Source organism: Solanum tuberosum, unplaced genomic scaffold, assembly GCF_000226075.1.
Source record: "Solanum tuberosum cultivar DM 1-3 516 R44 unplaced genomic scaffold, SolTub_3.0 contig00059, whole genome shotgun sequence".
In the NCBI taxonomy this organism is placed as follows: Eukaryota; Viridiplantae; Streptophyta; class Magnoliopsida; order Solanales; family Solanaceae; genus Solanum; species Solanum tuberosum.
The window spans coordinates 1,046-9,241 of record NW_006240318.1 but is presented as its reverse complement, the minus strand read 5'-3'; the positions used below and the strand labels follow the sequence as shown (position 1 = coordinate 9,241).

Genomic DNA, 8,196 nt, shown 5'->3' with positions numbered 1-8,196 from the left:
TGACCCCCTAAACAAGAATATGAAGTCGGATTTTTTTATATATAGCTAAACAAGTTTTTGGTAACTTCCGAAGCACATTTTTAAGAACTTTTTGGGTCATTTCAGATAGTGTGTCTTGAGATAATAAGCAAGCCAACCATAAACATAGTGGATGGGAAAACAGACTCTTATATGGTCTAACTGTGAAGAATTTGAAATTTTTATTTAAGCCATGATATATGCTTGCTAAGACCGAAACCGCAAGGCTAACCCTTTTACCGCTCGCCATTAAGCTTGCTATCTTAAAAGTTTCAGGCCGAATGAAATTCCCTTCTTCAGACGGAAATACAAAGGCACATAACCAACATGAAAAAAAGGCCGTCAGATAAGTCTTATATTTTTGGTGTTTCGCTCCAAGCTTAGAAAATACCATCTCTTGAGTACTTGACCATGTGTTTATCTCAGTAGGTATCTCACCTATTGGATTATGAGTAGATGACAGACGTCGAGATTTCTTCTCTTTCCTTGGGGGAGCTAGCTCATAATTGCGATCTTTCTTGCACCAAAATTGTATCCATTCATTAAAAGAGACCCTCATATTACCATTATTTTTTCTCTTTAAGATGATGAAAGGCAGCAAACATACACTTGCAAGTTCGAGAAAGAAATATTTTCCTCTTGTCATCCAAACCTGTAAGTTTCGTGGAGTTAGGTATCACTTCTTCGTAAGGGACTCCGTTAATTGGCAAACCACCTAGAATATGCAAGTCCCAAAGAGATATGGATGTTTCTCCGGTAGATGTAAGTAATATATTTGTTTTAGGGCACCAAGCCTCACAAAAGGCTTGTATAATATTGGAGTTACGATCATAAGTAAAAAGAGAAGCAAATACAGCATCAGAAATACAAGCATTATTTAGACTTTGCCCATTTTTGCTTAAGACATCTTCTGTCCATTCCCAGTATCCCGGAATGCAGTGATATTCACCTTCAAGCACAATGTTGTCTCCCCAACATAGTTCCTCTAGAATCATGCGGTGACCTAAATTTGAAAGAGTGCTCGCGATATTTGTACGTTGAGGATTTGGTTTTTCAAGATACCACTCTTTTGAGGCTTTATTAGATTTGTGATCGTATTCGGATGTCCAACTTCTCATATGAAGCGTGTTCCTCAATTGTGGCCATGGATCAACATAACGACCAACAAAAGAATCCTGGACCAAAAACTTAGTCTCCACCGTACTACCCTCTGTTCCAACGATGAGATATTTGAGTTGAGAAGATGGGCAAGTATAATCCTTGAAGAAAACCATTGTTCAAACTGTAAAAAAAATAAAAGTGTTAATATTTACTTATGATGATGCATGAAAGAAGATAAAACTTGTAAAAAAAAGGGTAGTTAAGAAGGGGCGAATAATTTAAGCATTATGGATCTTGAAAAAGCCTCAAGTTAGTGATCTTCAAGGCGAGGACATTAAACACATCCCTTCACACCTTATACTTAAGTATTCGGGACCTTGTATCGCCTTGAGAGTAGTATTCTTTTTCAAGGCGGGGACGTTAAACACAAGTATTCTAGTAAAGCCTCAAGTTGGTTAAATATTCGGAACCTTGTAACACCTTGAGAGTAGTATTTTTTTTTCAAGGCGGGGACGTTAAACACAAGTATTCTAGTAAAGCCTCAAGTTGGTTAAGTATTCGGAACCATGTAACGCCTTGAGAGTAATATTTTTTTTCAAGGCGGGGACGTTAAACACAAGTATTCTAGTAAAGCCTCAAGTTGGTTAAATATTCGGAACCTTGTAACACCTTGAGAGTAGTATTTTTTTTTCAAGGCGGGGACGTTAAACACAAGTATTCTAGTAAAGCCTCAAGTTGGTTAAATATTCGGAACCTTGTAACACCTTGAGAGTAGTATTTTTTTTTCAAGGCGGGGACGTTAAACACAAGTATTCTAGTAAAGCCTCAAGTTGGTTAAATATTCGGAACCTTGTAACACCTTGAGAGTAGTATTTTTTTTTCAAGGCGGGGACGTTAAACACAAGTATTCTAGTAAAGCCTCAAGTTGGTGATGACGGTTCAAGTGTCACAATTCAAATAGGATAGGAATATGTTACTTTTGGAGACAAATAAGGAAAAGTGCATGGTGGGACCCACAAATTTGAAAAACATAAAATTTCCTACGTATTGAAAGTTTTGGCAGTATGTGTGTACAAGCTTATAATACTTATTAGGAGTCTTCCAAACAATTACACGGTCAAATATAAATAAATAGTAAATTGTATGTACAAATTATTTATTTATTATATATAGTTTGATTCAAAATTGACTTAATACTTCAATTCTAGTCTTCGTGAAAATATTTGTTTGACAAGACTTGAAGCAGGGGACATTTGTAATCATTTAAAGTTTATTAAATATAAATTTATAAAATGATTCGAATTATATTAAATTCATGAATAGTCCAAATAAATATTATGAATTAATATAATTGGGCTAATTATTCAAGTCCAATAAATATGAATTTAATTAAAGTCAAAATTAATTGATTTGGGCTATAGATGAGCCCAATTTGCTAAGTCCAATGTCATCTTATCCTAGAGGTCCATTCTTTTGGTGCCACGTGGCAAATGACGTGGCATGCCAAGTCAAACAAATAGCCAATAGGATCAAGACATGTGTCAAAGATGACAAGCCCGCTCCATAAAGCCCATATGACATGTCACTTAAATCTGATTGATCGAAAGAAATCTTGTTCCAATCGCAACTCCTCTATTCTAAAACTATAAATAGGGGTCCTCATAATTCAGAATAGAAGACAGAAAATTCTAAACAAGAAAATAGAGAAAATTTGTGGTACAAACGCCATAAAATTCTCTATAAAGCTACAAGTTTAAGAATTCAAGCATTCAAGTTCAAGAACGATCAAGATCAAGACCATCAGATTCAAGAACAAGCTCGAAGCCCTTAAATTCAAGTAAAAGTCAAGATCAAGATAAAGTTCAAAGTTCAAATTCATCGAAGATTCAAGAACAAGCTTTAAAGCCCTTGAATTCATATTTGAAAAGGCGAATTCAGAGGAATCATAGAGATTGTAACACTCGCACTTTGAAATAATAGATACGATTGTTGCTATAATTTTCCGTTCTTGATTATTGTTTTCTCGACGCAAATTTTATTGTCTACACATGTCTCTTCATTTTACTTGTAACTTCTAATCTATATATCTATATGTAAAGGAGGAACATAGAGAAGGTGACGTGGCACCTCTCTATGGCCTCCATTCATATTTATCCTCTCTTTTTTTTGAAATTTTTAATGTCAATATTTTAATTAATCTTTTATTCTTTATCTATAATCACTTGTAATTAATTTATTAAATTTATTGGTAAAAACAATCAACCCTTCCCCTCCCCCCACGTCTAACATCATGACCAATTCTTCAACTTTTAATTATTATTTATACTCTTTTATGATATTAAATGTTTTTTTTTTGTCTCAAAATCAATTGTGGAGTTGAAACATTATCTCCTTTCATAGTTACTATAAATCTCCAACTATTTATATCATGGAGAAATATTTTTTGTTCACCAATTGCTTCCCTTCTGATGGGACTGCTTAAGTAGTTTTCAGGTACCATTTTATTTTATTTTATTTGTTTACAAATATTAATATTATATAAAATTTTAATAATGATATTTTGTATCATACTTTCATCATTATCATTTTAGATGACTGTTCTTTTCAATTATTTTGTTTTTTTGTATCACAATATCATCACTATCATTTAGATGACTATTTTTCAATTGGTTTGCTATTTTATAGATTCTTGAATTTATTTGGAACAAAATATTTTATTTGTATAATTGTGTTTTGTCATTTTCTCATGTTATCTTATTATATTGCTACATTCTTGTATTTATTTCTATTCTAATATTGTTTTTTATTTAAATTTTAATTTCTCAATTGATGAATTGAATTTCATCTCAGGCTATTTTCACATTCATGTGTAGAATATCATTTTTTCTAATTTATATTATATTATGTTGTTGATTATCACAATATGCATTATTTTACTTCTTATATTATGTGGATTTTATGGGTAAGTACAAAAAATTGATGATTATTGATAAGAGTAATAACCCATTTTTCCTATTGACATTTTAGTAGCTTTAGTTAATGATAAAGGTCATGCACAATTTTTCCAACTAATGCTTGCTTCTCTTTTAATACTAGATGGTGGTTGCCCGTAAGATTGGGCACCAGACCGGAATGGGATCACCGGACCGGAACGAACCGGAACCGGACCGGAACGGGACGGTTTGATCAGGTTGTTGACCGGTATCGGGATGAATCGGACCAGAACTATCGGGATGGAGGCTCAGTTCCGTCCCGTCCCACTATATACCGGGATAGAACTGGGACGGACCGGAACGGAATGGGATAAACGGGACGGCACATATAGCTATTTCAAAAAATAATTATTTTTTTTGAGTTATTTTGAATTACCAAAATTCGAATGTTTTTTTTTTTCTAAGTTATATTAGTTTATAGTATTTAAGTTTTAAAATTTATAATAATTTTACTTAAGTTTATTTTAAAGATTATTTTTTTTAATTTTTACGTATATAAGTTTGTAAGTTAAGTTTAATAAAGTTTTTTTTTTTAGTTTTTGAGCTTATGTAGTTATGTTATAAGTTTTAAAGATTTGAATCTTTTGAAGTTTATAAGTTATTAAGTTATACTTATAACTTGTAAGTTAAATAACTTAAGTTTCAATTTAAAAAATTAAATAACAAAAAGAAATGCTAATAAAAGTAAATAATGACAAAAATAATTATTTATTATTTTAATTAAAAATGATTTACCGGGACCGGATCGGTACCGGACCGGAACGGAACTAGAATGAACCGGTACCGGTATACCGGTACCCAATCATGGTACCGTTCCGTATACCAGTTCAATGTATCCCATCCCGTCCCGAATACTACCGGACCGGAACGAACCGGAATGATACCGGTACAACCCGTTCCGGTGCCCAGCCTTAGTTGCCCGTGCGCGCACTAGTCCAATATATATTATATTGGATGACAGTAGTTAAACATATTGATTATGTGACAATTATCCGAAGATGACTAATTCATACACACATATATACTGATTGTACATAAGATTCATGATATCACTATGTATACATCATTTACAAATGGTTACATAAACTCGTATCAGCAAAAGGTAATAAAGTGATGCGGTCGGTGACTTTGTTGGTGGCTGGCAAGTTGTTCTTAATTACTACTGTAATTGCAAATTCGAGTTTAGGGGTCGCCAAAGCATTGAGAGATGGAAGGAATGCTCTGTCTAACCGCAATGCTTGTCTGGCCTCTCCAGCCAAATTGATAAATTGCCTGTGGAGATTTTATGTTGAAATGAGAGAATTGTTTTAAGTAGTGAATGTAGAGTGTAGTAATAACAAAGTGTCACACACATTGTTAAAGCATGCATAGGCCATCATGCCTTCTCTTGTTCAATATTTAACCCACTTTTTCAAATAGACAGTGCAAAAGCAAAAAAAATAGCAGGCCAAGCTCAATTATGTTTCAAGAACTTCAGAAGTATATTGTACTAAAACTTGAACAACAACTTCTCATCAATTGGATCCAGAATCATAAGTCAAAATACACAGCAGGGGTACTCAACACTTTCCAAACTTAATAACCCGTTTCGATTAGCTTATTTTAAGTGCTTTTAAGCTAAAATAGCTTTTAAGAACTTAATTGCTCGGATGGTAAGCACCCCTCACTTCCAACCCGAAGGTTGCAAGTTCTTGTCACCAAGGGAGCAAAAGGGGTGGGAGCTCCTAGGGAGGGTAAAAAAAAAAAACTAAAAAAAAAAAAAAAGTGTGTGAATAAGTCAAATAAATGCTTAGTAAACACTTTATTTTAAGCTAAAATCCTAAAAATAAGCCACAAGTTGGTACTTCTAACTTATGGCTTTTGCCTTATAAGTCAAAAATGAAAAGCAAATCCAAACAGGCTCTAAAATCAGACTCGAATTTAGATCAGTCTCGAAAAGTCTGAACTACAATTACTACTATAAGCCACAAGTTAGTACTTCTAACTTATTACTTTTGGCTTATAAGTCAAAAATGAAAAGCAAATCCAAACAGGCTCTAAAATCATACTCGAATTTAGATCAGTCTCAATAAGTCTGAACTACAACTACTACTACTAATACAGATTTCAGCAGCAACAGTGTAGATTTTCATTTACTTCAGCGGCATGAATCTTCTTCTTGAAATTTGTTATAATTTTCAACTCCAATTCAAGTTAAAGCTAAAAGCAACAATTTAATATTTTCTAACCATATCTATCCACAAATCAACAACCAAAAGGAACTCCTCAATCACAATAGATAAACTGAGGGGGAAAAGAGCTATGTTTGCGGTAATCGCCGTTGAGAATATTAAACATGTTGTGCCGGGTAACATAACTTCATTACTACTTCAAACATCTTTAATAACATTTTCTTCATCACATATTTACTACATTTTTCCAGGCTCAAAACAACAAAACTTTGTCCATCTCAAATTAAAATAAATCAGACAGCTTGAAAAATTTATAGAAGTGCATTGTTAGGTGTCATGTTTATAAATTTATTTCTTAACATTAAAGCATAAGGAAAAAGTGTACAGATTTCATAAGTAGATATAAATTATCACAATTAGAATGTTTATAAACTTTAGCAGCTTCATCTTTTCAAAATAAAATCATGGAACAGAGGAAAGTGAAAGCTCGCTTCACACATTTAATTGAAGCAACAATTGGAGTCAGTTATTGGAAGCGTTCACTGAAGGAAAATAGAAACATAGTTTCAAATTTGGGATAAAGAATTTGAATGAAAAGTAGATCACTACCACAACAAAGCCATTATTTTTTTTTACAGACAGTATTAAAAGAAAATAATTCAGCTAATAAGAAGACAGGTGAATCCAAGAAAAAAATAATCAAATAGATAGGCAAATTGAAGAAGCTAAAAAAAGATAGATACATACCGAAGTTAAGAAGGCTGAATACACTGAGGAACAATAATCAGAACAACACATTCAGAAACCTGAAAGAAAACAATCGGATTTAATAGTTCAGTTAACTAATATTTTTATAATGTTAAATTAATCAAGAATAGTTTAAAGTGTGTCATACAAATATTTTTACCTCTAATTTGACGATGAGGGGAAAAAACTTTTCTCTATCGTTTTGCCCCTTTTCTTGTTGACACTTATCCTAATAAAGAGCAAAATTTTACAAACCCAACAAATTCCATGAAGGTCGAAACCTATAGCTGAACCATCACCGATGACATCGGTTAATTTAGTTGACCCGTTTACTACAAATAATTAAAATAATATTTGTGAACTTGATCACTCCAAATAAAATGAGTCGGACATATCATCAAACACTTTGAGGGCATGCATATTCCACTTCAATAAACAAGAAACAAATAGCAAATAAGTGCAATAAGCCAAGAGTGATAGGAAGAAAGAACTTACCAAAATTGAGAGTTGAGATCAGACAAAAAATAGAATCAGAATTTATATCTATACGCATCAAATACGTACCGCTTGCATGTTTCATTTGTGCAGATAATAGGGATGAAATCTTCCTATCAAGTTACCTCCTTTTCCTTTACCTTTATGATCAGGTAAAATCTGTGCATGTAGCATTTTTCTCTTAAAAGAAAAGCAACTACCGGGGGGGAAAAATCACCATTATTGTCGGCATAGAGCTCCAAGTTTAGCCCTAAACTCTTTTCTCCAACACAAAAATAGTCAAGCAAATCAGAAAAATAAGTACATAACTACATATTGTTAACAGAAATGATGAACAAAATTTTAACAAAACATCAAGTTATATTATTATCTGAGAAGTGGAGAAAGAGAATAAGTATATATGTGGACTGTGGAGAGAAGAAAGAGAAGAAGTATATGTGGTGTCTGCAAAGTTAACAGCCACGTGGATTTATTAGTATGCTCTGAATTAGCTGATAAGACCAATATACCCTTAAATGTAAATTTATTTCCATTAAGCTGACATGTTGATACCAAGTTCCTTACTCATGCTTCTATACTAGTAGATAGTAGAAAATCATTCTTTATTTAGACTTCAATTTCTATAAGCTAATTGAAATTATTCTTGATTTTTTAAAAGTTAACTTACATTC

The 8,196-nt window shown here is 32.7% G+C and overlaps 1 long non-coding RNA gene across 1 annotated transcript; it reads right to left on the bottom strand.

The window, feature by feature from the left end:
* Window positions 1-5,100: 5,100 nt before the first annotated feature.
* On the bottom strand, window positions 5,101-7,954 carry LOC102590775 (uncharacterized). Its single transcript, XR_369042.2, has 3 exons — window positions 7,191-7,954; window positions 7,031-7,089; window positions 5,101-5,384 (listed from the first exon to the last, which is right to left on the bottom strand). It is a non-coding gene; the product is annotated as an uncharacterized lncRNA (long non-coding RNA).
* Window positions 7,955-8,196: the final 242 nt, after the last annotated feature.